The sequence below is a fragment of the Suricata suricatta genome, chromosome 3 (assembly GCF_006229205.1).
Source record: "Suricata suricatta isolate VVHF042 chromosome 3, meerkat_22Aug2017_6uvM2_HiC, whole genome shotgun sequence".
Taxonomy (NCBI): Eukaryota; Metazoa; Chordata; class Mammalia; order Carnivora; family Herpestidae; genus Suricata; species Suricata suricatta.
Window position 1 is genome coordinate 136,705,680 of NC_043702.1, and position 10,906 is coordinate 136,716,585.

Here is a 10,906-nt window from a genome sequence, read left to right on the forward strand (position 1 = left end):
AACAATCATTACTGAAACACTGAGGCAAATGACAAAAAATTGTAAATCTCCAGATTAAGCTGTAAGAAGCAACAGATGCAAAGCGGGGGCCGGGGGGGGGGAGGTCTTGAAGAAAAGCCCTAGAGTCCTAGATGTCAAGGTTCCTGCAAGTAGGATTTTACAGAAATGCCCTTTCTATCTTAAATACGTGGAGGGCACTCCTTATGCCCGAATGGAAACACGCACTGTAGGCCCATTTTCACGCTTTTCCTTTATCAGAATTTCCCATCTCCACCAAGAAACCAAAGTGCCCGCCTACAGAGCAACGGCTGGGCCTAAGCGTGAAAATTCCTCCTGGTCCTCTAGACCAGGCTCAAGGATAGGCCTTAGGTCATTTATTCCTGGGTCTTCATAACAAAGTAGGGCCAGGCACCCAAGCGCATCCAAATAGAGTGGAAGGCAACGGACTACAGGCACACCAACCCGTCGTGCAGATCAAAACCCAAGGAGCTACTGGCTCGGGACGCAGACTGCTGCTAGGAAATATCTGCTGATCTCCAATTCATTTACCTTACAATTCATTTATTACGAGGAAACTGATGCGCCAAAGTGAGAGCTCGTGACTGAGCAGGTTCCGCGGACAGCAGTGCGAACACAGCTTTCCCAGAAGCAGAGCGGCGCCGACATCCTTAAGAACCTGACCCGGGCCGGGCCAATCCTCCGGTCCCGTCAGGTGGGAGGTGGTGGTCCGCTGCATCCCCGGAGCCAGGGAGCGCGATCCCACAGATATCCCCGCCCCAGGCCTCGGGCAGAAAGCCAGCCACTCCCCCAGGCCCGCCGTCCCAGCCACGACCCACGCAAGACACTCACCTTGCAGGCGGGGAGAGAAGACGACCCGCGGGGGAGTCGGGTTCCGGTGCAGCCTCCGCGGCTTTCAGCCCAGATTCCAGTTCAAACTGCCCGCGGCCGCCACCCGTTTTCGATTCGCCCGCTTCCGGGACCTACTGAACTACCTCCGAGCCTATTGGTCACCGTAAGTAGCCAAGGACCAATCGGCTCCCACGCACTCGGACAGCCGCTCTGATTGGTTCTTTCGGACGGATTTAAAAATCAAGTCCCCACCACCGGACCTGCAGGCACGGGAGTTTCAGTGGTTTTTTTTTTGTTGTTGTTGTTGTTGTAGGGAGGCGGAGGCAGCGTGCTCTTGCCGAGTCTGTTGGAGACTGTTTCCGCTGGAGCCGGAGGATGTGGCCTGTCACCTACAGCCGGCGGAGTTGCGCTGTCTGAAGAACGAACATTCTTAATGCTGCGCACTAGGTATCTCCTTATTTTTTAGATATATAATTTAGGACATAGATAGAGGTACTACGCTTGCCATGCATTCTTCATCCAGTGTCATTCTTAACAATTCTTTGAGGAAAGTATTTCCTTTTTATTTAAAAGTTAACTGAGGCACACAGAAGCTCCCTAATTTGAAACGGAGTCTAGAATATACAGGACGTCACTCTTAATTGCTGTTGTCTGTTGATCATATTCTAAAGGTGATTCCTAACACTTGTTAGCTGGATTGGAGGGGAGGACATTGTAGCCTGAAGAATCTCCAAAAGTAGTTGTAATCTCTCCTTTATATGAAGCCCACTAGTTTTGTGTATATTTGTGTACTTGTTTTATTTCCCTATTCAACAAAAAATAAGATGTTAAAGACAGAAGCAAAATAATGAATTGTTAATATATCTCTGATGCTGTTGCCCTCCTCAGTAGATTACAGATTTTCTGTAACCTTCTCTTTACCTTTCATTAGATGGTTACTGCATTTTAGATGGCCCCTTACCTTTTTCTGCTCATCTTTCAGTACCCAATTCAAATGCCACTTCCTTCATAAAAACTCCCTATTTCCACCCACTCCTTAGAAATAACTATTTACTTTGGCCCCTGAGTGGCTCAGTTCGTTAAACATCCCGCTCTTGATTTCTGCTCAGGTCATGATCTCATGGTTCTTGAATTCCAACACTCAATGAGTGCAGGACCTGCTTGGGATTCTCTTTCTCTCTTTCTCTATGCTTCTCCCCTACTGGAGTTCTCTCTCGTGCTCTCTCTTTCTCAAAAATAAACACTAAAAAATAACTATTTTCTATGTCTTTCCTAGAAATTGGTGTATACATTATATTTATGTCTGGCTGTCTCCTCAGTCAGTCTCAAAAAGTCCTGTAGTGTAAAATCTATCTTAATTCATTTTTGTATCCCTGGTAACTTCCCAGTAACTTTGCACGTAAAAATTAAGAACATCTTGGGATGTAAAGCCACCATCTGCAGAAAGACCTTGTTCTCCCCAATCCTTGAATCCCCCCAAAAAGGGAGGGAGCTGGTAGGCGAGGAGAACTTTTACCGGATGCTGCCATGATCAGTCTAGCCTCTGGTTGTTCTGGGATTTGACCCAAATTCTGATTCCAGCACCAATCACAATTCCATTGCTTTCCTGGGTAATTATTCAACTATTAGCTACCTACGAAAGACAGAACCAGAAAGACATGTAACAGAGGAATTTCAAGGATGGCATTTACTATTTATTTACTAATTACTTAGTAGATAGCTATTGAGTGGTCACTGTATGGCCAAGCCTTGTACTACCTTCATCGATAATCATCAGTAAAGAAATACATTGACTTCTTGAACAGAGGAACCATGTGATGGAGACTATTCTGTGATTTCAATTATGGTTTCCTTCCCCTGCTTCTGTTTTTCCCCATTTTTTAAGGGGTTGAAGGAGGTGAATCCCATCCAACCAAAAGTAGATGTCTTCTGAGAGTTGTTTTCAACTCCCTCATTTCTCTTTTTAAAGCCGCTCCCTCATTGAGCCAGTCTACTCTCTCTGGACTATTTATTCATCCACCATCTCTACTTTCTGCCTATCAGTCAGTGCTCTTGACTCTATTTTTTCCTCCCCAGCTTAGATTGAGGGTCTGTCACTTAAACTATTCCTTTCGCTAGTATCCACTCTTACTTTTGGTCTCTCTATCTACCCGAACTTATATGCATGCACCTGTGCAGACCCTTACTAAGAGCACTATTGCTACAGGATGGGGCTGGAGAAAAGTCCTAGGATTGTGCAGATAGGAATGACTCTAAATGCATGAGCTCTAACTGGGGCCTCATGACTACTCCAAAACCCCTTCTCCCAAGTCTCCCAATTTCCCTAATCTCCTCCAACTACTGTCTCCACTCTGGCTCTCAGAAGATGACCTTATCACCCAGTTCACAGAAAATGAAAAACGTCTGACAGGAACACCTAAAACTACCTGTCACTGACATCTACAAACTTATCCTGCTACAACCAAGGAAGCATATTTCCTGCTACATTTTTCCTGCTACAACCAAGGAAGCATATTTCTGACTCAAAGGCTGAACAATCACTCTGTTTTCAGGGGCATCTTAGAAACTTTACTCTCAATTACACCTCTGGAAACTAGAAGCATCCACTGTTCCTACTTTCCTGAGTCTTCCTCATAGCACTTAACACTGCTCACCTCTTTCTCTTTAAGAATAACTACTTTCTCGGGGTGCCTGGGTGGCTCAGCCGATTGAGCATCTGGCTTCGGCTCAGGTCATGATCTCATGGTTTGGTTCCTGGGTTTAAGACCCGTGTTGGGCTCTGTGCTGACAGCTAGCTCAGAGCCTGGAGCCTGCTTCGGATTCTGTGTCCCCCTCTCTCTCTGACCCTCCCCTGCTCGCACTGTCTCTCTCTGTCTCTCAAAAACAAATAAAAAACATTAAAAAAAAGAATACTTTCTCAAGCTACATTCCCTCCAGCTGTCATCCTTTCTCTCTCATAACATCCATTTCCCTTTTAGGCTTGATTACATAAGCTGCCATCTCCTTTTAATCAACTGTTCCCCACCCCTCAGAAAACATCCATAAAAGTTATTTCTCTAAATGAAAGCTGTCTCTCCGAATCATGAAGACAGTATAACCTATTATTTTAAGCAGCTATTTATTGTTTGTTATTTCATAATAATGTTTCAGTTGTAGGGAGACTTAAAACATTTCACAGTTTTACATGTATGTGTTTGATCTTGAGATTGCCTCCCTCACTACAATGTCAGTTTTATGAGGAAGGAACGAAAGCAGCGTGGTGCTGGTGGTGCTGGTGGTTGTTATTTTGTTATGTTTGTTTTGTTTTGTTTTTTTATTTTTGAGAGAGAGAGAGAGAGAGAGAGAGAGCGAGCACAGGTGGGGCAGAGAGAGAGGGAGAGAGAGAATCTTATGCAGGCTCCGCACTGGGTGGAGCCTCAGTCTCACAACCTCAAGATCCTGACCTGAGCCCAAAATCAAGAGTCGGACGCTTAATAGACTGAGTCACCCAGGCACCCCTATTTTTCCATCTTCTTATTTGCAATATTTCTGTGTCTACATGCCTTAGATGCTTCCCTTGGGAGCAGCACATGATTTTGTTTTGTTTTTATCTGTTTTGAAAATCTAGATCTTATTTTCAAATTTTTATTGAGATATAGTTCACATAAAATACACTCATTTTAGAGGTTATAGTGCAATGAATTTTAAAGAATACATGCACTTCTGTGAGCAACATCAAAATCAAAATTTAAATAATCCTTCACACCAGAAGGTTTCCTTGTGTCCCTTTCCACATATCCACCCTCCAAAAGTCCAGAATATACTCCGCTGATCTGTTTTCCATCACTATACATATACATTTGTATATATATGTACTTTCAAATTTATATTTTTTTAACTGCTTCATATAACTGGAATTATGTATACTCTTTCTAGTCTGCCTTCTTTTGCTCAATGTAATATTTTTGAGACATCCTTACTATACTTGTATTTACGTATTTTTTTAACTTCTTAATAATATTTCCCTGCATGGATATACAGTTGGTTTATCCATTTACCTATTGATTGACATTTGTGTTGTTTCCTGCTTGGAACCATTATGAATAAAGCTTCTATATTTTTGCATATGAGCTTTTTGCATAAACATGGGTTTCATCTCTCTTGTAAAATACCTGTGAGTGAAATGACTGCATCAAAGAGTAAGTGAATACTTAACTTTTTAAGAAATGCCCCAAATCTTTCCCAAAGTGGTTGTATGTTTTACAGTGTATGAGGGTTTCATCTGATGCACATCCTTACCAGCGCTTGGTAGTGATAGTCTTTAACTTATGCCATCTACTCAGTGTGTATGTTAGCTCACAGTGGATTTAATTTGAATTTCTCCGATGATTAATATGTTGACTCTCTTTTGATGTGCTTATTAGCTAGTTGTGTGTCTTCTTTTGTGAGCTATCTTTTAAAATATTTTGCGTATATTTTTATTGAGTTGTTTGTCTTCTTCCTATGAGTTATCATATATTCTGGACACAAAGCCTTTGTCGGATACACGGTTTGCAAACATTTTCTCCGAATGTGATTGTCTTTTCAACGTCTTGATGCCTTTCGAAAAGCAGACATTTGATTTTGATAGAGGCAATTCAATTTTCTCTTTCAAGGGTCATGGTTTTTTGAGTCCTGTCTAAGAAATTTTCACATATCTCAAATTTTCAAGACTGTCCTATATTTTTTATATTTTCTTCTGGAAATTTTATAATTTGAGTTTTTACATGTAAGGCTATGATCCATTTTGAGATTTGTTTTTTGTATGGCATGAAATAAAGGTTGAAGTTTACATTTTTCCATATAGTGATCCAGTTGTTCTAATACCATATCCTTTTCTATTATTCTTAGTGTGTTTATTAAAAATTAGTTGAACATACAAAGATGGACATATTTCTGCCTCCTTTTAACTGTTCTACTGATCTATATTGTCTGTCTTTATACCTATATCATACTGTTTTGATTACTGTAGCTTTATAATTAAGTCATGAAACTAAGTACTATAAGTTCTCTGTGATCTTTTTATTTATTTATTTATTTATATTTTTAAAATGTTTATTTATTTTAGAGAGAAAGAGACAGAGTGCAAGCAGGGGAGGGGGAGAGAGAGGGAGACACAGAATCTGATGTAGGGTTCAGGCTCTGAGCTGTCAGCACAGAGCCTGACGGGGGGCTCAAACTCACAAATCAGGAGCTGAAGTTGGACACTTAACTGACTGAGCCACCCAGGCGCCCCTCATTATGATCTTTTTAAATTGTTCTGTCTACTCTAGGACCTTTATTTTCCATAAACATTTTAGAACAAGAATCCTAATTTTTCCAAAAGCCTCCTGGAATTTTGATGGGGATTACATTGAACCTGTAGATCAGTGAAGAGTCTAAGAATATTGTATCTTCTGGTTCATTAACATGGATATGTCTTCAATTATTTAGGTCTCTAAATAACACTTCTCTTAGCAGTGTTTTATAATTTTCAGGGCACATATGTATGTGATACTCATCCACAGTATTTCCTTTTCTGCATGCTATTGTAAGTGGACTTCAAAAATTTTTAGTTTCTTGTATTTTGTTGCTTGTATGAAGAAATTAATTTATTTTTATAAAATGATCTTGTACCTTGCACACTTGCTAACCTGTCTTGTACTAATCAGTCAGGACTGTTATAACAAAGCATCCCAAACTGGATAGCTTAAACAGTAGAAACTTATTGGAGGCTAGAAGTCCAAAATCACTGTGTTGTCAGGCTTGAGTCCCTCTGAATCAGGCGAGGAAGGAGCTGTTCTTGGCCTCTCTCCTGGTTTCATGTTCACATGGCATTCTCCCTGTTTGCATGTCCACTCCAGATTCCCCCTTTCTATGAAGACTACAATCATACTAGATTAGCGCCTACCTTACTTCATCAATTACCAGAGACTGGATGGGGTAAATGACAGAAAATTATTTCTCACAGCTCTGGAGCCCAGGAAATCTGAAATCAGGTGTGCCAGCCTGTTTGGGTTCTGGTGAGAACCCTCTTCCTCACAGATGGCCATCTTCTTGCCATGGCTTTACATGGCAGAGCAAGAGAGAAAGAGGAAGTTCTCTTTTGTCTCTTCTTATAAAGGCATTAATATCATTCATGAGACTTCTACCCTCATGACCTAATTACCTCCCAAAGGCCTCACCTCCTAATACCATTAAACTGAGGGATTGGGGTGTCAATATATGAATTTTTATATTCAGTCCATAACAGGGCCCAACCTGATGACCTCATTTTAACTCTGTAAAGACCCGATCTCCAAGTAAAGTCACATTCTGAAGTACTAGGAACTAGGATTTCAACATGTAAATTGGGGCATGGGGTGCAATTTAACTCATAACATCTTTTAATAGTTCCTAGGAGTTGTTTTGTAGATTAATATTTTCTATATATGTTATCTGCAACTCAACTTCTCTGTTTCTAATCTATATGTTTTCTACTTTTTTTTCTTCCCTTCCTTATTCCATTGGTTAGGACCTCAAGTATAATGTCGAATGGTATAATAAGAGTGGACATCTTTTTTGTCTTTCCGATTTTAGGGAAAAACATTTAGTCTTTCATCACTAAGTATGATGACAGCTATAAATTTTTATAGATGCCTTTTATCAGGTTGAGGAAGTTTCTTTCTGTTTCAGTTTGTTGACCATTTTTATTATGGTGTTAGATATTAGATCATATCAAATTCATTTGCTGAACTTATTGAGAAGATCATATTCTGATTCTCCTTTATTCAGATATCATGAAGATTACATTGTTTGATCTTCAACTGTTAACAACCTTGAATTACTGTTATATACGGCTCTTGGTATGGTATATTATCCTTTTTTCATATATTGATGAATTTGACTTGCTAATATTTCTTGAAAATTTCTGCAGCTGTTTAGAGGAAAGATATTGGTTCATAATTTTCCATCCTGTTTCATCATTAAGTATGGGTAAAACTGGCCTGATTTTATTATTAGGTTAAATCTGGCCTCATAAAATTAGTTGAGAAGCTTTTCTTCCTCATCTCTTTCAGGAAGTGTTTACATGGAGTTGGTATCATTTATTCTTTAATGCTGAGGTCTGGAGTTTTCTCTCTGCAGGTTTTTAACTAGGAATTAAAAAATTTAATTGATAAAGTGTTCTATTTTAACTTTAATTGGTTGCAGTAGTTTGTGTCTTACAAGGAATCTTTCCGTTTCATCTACTTTGTCAAATAATTGGAACATAGTTTTTCAAAATCTTCTATTACTATCCTTTTAGTAGCCTTATCATGTGAATTATCTTTTCCCTTTCATTTCTGATGCTAATAATTTGTGTTTTCTCCACCACTCTGTCTCTCATCAATCCAGCTTGAATTTTATTAATATTATTGATCTTTTCAAAGAACAAGCTTTTGATATCATTGATTTTTTTCTCTGTCCATTTTCTGTTTCATTGATTTCTGCTCTTTTTACGTAAAGTTTAATTTTTTATATTAGCTTCTTCGGGTGGAAGTTTGGATAACTGATTTTAGACCTTTATCCTACTCCTAACATAAGCATTTCAAGTTTATATTAACTTTACCTGATGACATAACTTTTATTTGTTGACTTTTCGTTTTCATTCAGCTCAAGTATTTTTTTTTAAATATCTATTCTTTAGAGACAGAGTGCAAGGCAGGGAGGGGCATGGAAAGAAAGGGAGACACAGGATCCGAAGCAGGTTTTAGACTCTGAGCTGTCAGCACAGAGCCCATGCGGGGCTCTAACTCACAAACCATGGGATCATGACCTAAGCCGAAGTCGCACACTTAACCAACTGAGCCACCGAGGTGCCCCTAGAAGCATATTACTAATTAAATATTTGCAGATTTTCTAGATACCGTTCCATGATAGATACAGAAACAACCAGCTTCTGGGTGGCAAGTCAGTTTTGCATTGGATCCCTTCCAGTTCCACCCTGCAGGAGTCAATACCTACTCCAGATGTGGAGTCGGTATTCTTTGTATAGAGCCTCTACCAGCCATGGAATCTCGAATAAAATTGCCTTCAACCAGGGGACCCGCTGAGAAATGTGTATGTGACCATAGGATTGCTGGTACTACCATATCCTGCCTATTTCCTGGAAGTAGCTGGGGTGATGCTGTTATGGTTGAATAGTGTTCCCCATAATCTCACTGTGGAAGTCCTAATCCCTAGCACCTCAGCATGTGACCTTGATTGGAAAGAGGGTTGTTTTGTATGTAGTCAGTTAACATGAGGTTGTTAGGGTGAGTCCTAATCCAGTAGGACAATGTCCTTATAAACAGGAGATATTTGGACACAGAAACAGAGACATGGGGAGAATGCCCAGAAAAGGATGGAGTTGCTACAAGCCAGGCACACCGAGGAGTGCTGGCCAAGTACTGGAAGGGGCATAGAACAGATTCTCCCTCCAGCCCTGAGAAGGAACCACTCACGCCGACACTGGGATCTCAGATTTTAGCCTCCAGAGCAATGCGACAGTAATTGTCTATGGTTTGAAGCCACTTGGTTTTTGGTACTTGTTACAGCAACCCTCGGAGACTAACCGAGATGCCACTTTGGAGTGTCCTATTAAGGTGTTAGTTTAGGCGTCGCATCCTGTAGAGTGGGGGAAACATCCTCCATACTGCATTGTGTGTATTGAGCTGACATAGCAAGTTGTGTCCTCAACAGCTGGAATACGCAGGTCCAGGTTCCCAGAAAAGGAACACAAATTAGCCCTTTTCACTACCACTCCCAATAACCCATGTGTGCCTCTCATTCTACTTTGGACTTTACTGGGTAAAGTGGGAAGTGGGGATCGCTCACTACTCCTAGTGACACAAAAGGGTCCCATAAATCCTGAAGCTACTGCTGGTCTCTGTTTTGTTTTTATTGTTTTTGTTTTTGTTTTTAATGCAATTGGACCAGCAGGCAAAGAAGGGAGTTACAATACTGGTGAGGTTAATCAATCCAGATTACCATGAGAAGCTAGGCTTGCTGTTACATAAAAGGGAAAGGAAGAATATGTCTGGAACTCCAAGGACTCACTGGGGATACTCCTGTGTGCCTTTATGTCTGGTAATAACAGTGAACAAGTAATTGCAGCCACCACAGTCAAGGCAACCCATGGCCTGACCACTCTGAGATGAAGTTCTGGAGTCCCCCACCAGGCAAATAAATTAGATCAGCTGATGCTAGCCTAGGATGGAGAAATCTAGAATGGATGGTAGAGCAGAGAGTTGATGAATATCAGTCATGGCCTTGGGACCAGCTGCAATGGCAGGAACCACCATTGCCTGATCCACTATTTCTTCTGTACAAAGTCTTTAGGGATTGTGACCAGCACTTTGAAGATACAGTGACAGGATAAACTTAATTTGGGGGCGAGTAGATCTGAGCAGGGTAAGGTGTGGTCACTTTAATAGGATATCTCCTCGGCCCACCTGTGATTTGAGCCACCACTGTAGTAGACAGTTCTGTGTGGGCTCAGACTCTTTCCACCTCAAGTGCAAGTTGTGGGTTACTCCACCCCTCGGATCCAGGGATTTCTCTGGAGCTAATGGAGCCTGCTAACCCACCACACAAGCACAGTCTAGAAATACAGGGCTAATTCTGGTTTCCAGGGACAATCCTAATGAATGTGGTCAGGAGCCAGTGGATAAATGGTGCAACCTTCCATCTTTCACGTGTGCAATTCTGAGGGATCGCAGAAGAATCTAGCCCTTGGCACCTGCGGTAACAATTGGGAAACAACACACTTCTCCTGACTCTTCCTCTTTCCCTGTCTCACTCTCCCTGTCCCCCGGCTTTATTCCTGGAATTATCACCCCCCAAAACTACTTCCATTCAAGTCTGGATCTTAGTCTCTGTCTGGGGAGAACCCAAAGTAAGTGGAAGGTGTCATGTACCTATGATTATTTTTGACAAGTGAAAAATCCATCTTGGTTTCTCAAATGTTTCAAAATGGAGTGTAGATGGAAGGTCAGCTACCTCATCTGTGAAATTAGAAGTGTAATCGTAATAGATTCGTTGGGTTCTGAAAGATTTAGAC

General features: G+C 41.0%; 1 protein-coding gene across 1 annotated transcript in view; it reads right to left on the minus strand.

Annotated features, from left to right (window-relative positions):
- CENPF (centromere protein F) overlaps positions 1 to 638 on the minus strand; it is a 55,701-nt gene extending 55,063 nt beyond the window's left edge. The window contains exon 1 of the mRNA XM_029935278.1: positions 550 to 638. The gene's annotated coding sequence lies outside the window, so the exon portion shown is untranslated. The remainder of the gene's footprint in view (positions 1 to 549) is intronic.
- Between the last annotated feature and the right edge of the window lie 10,268 nt (positions 639 to 10,906).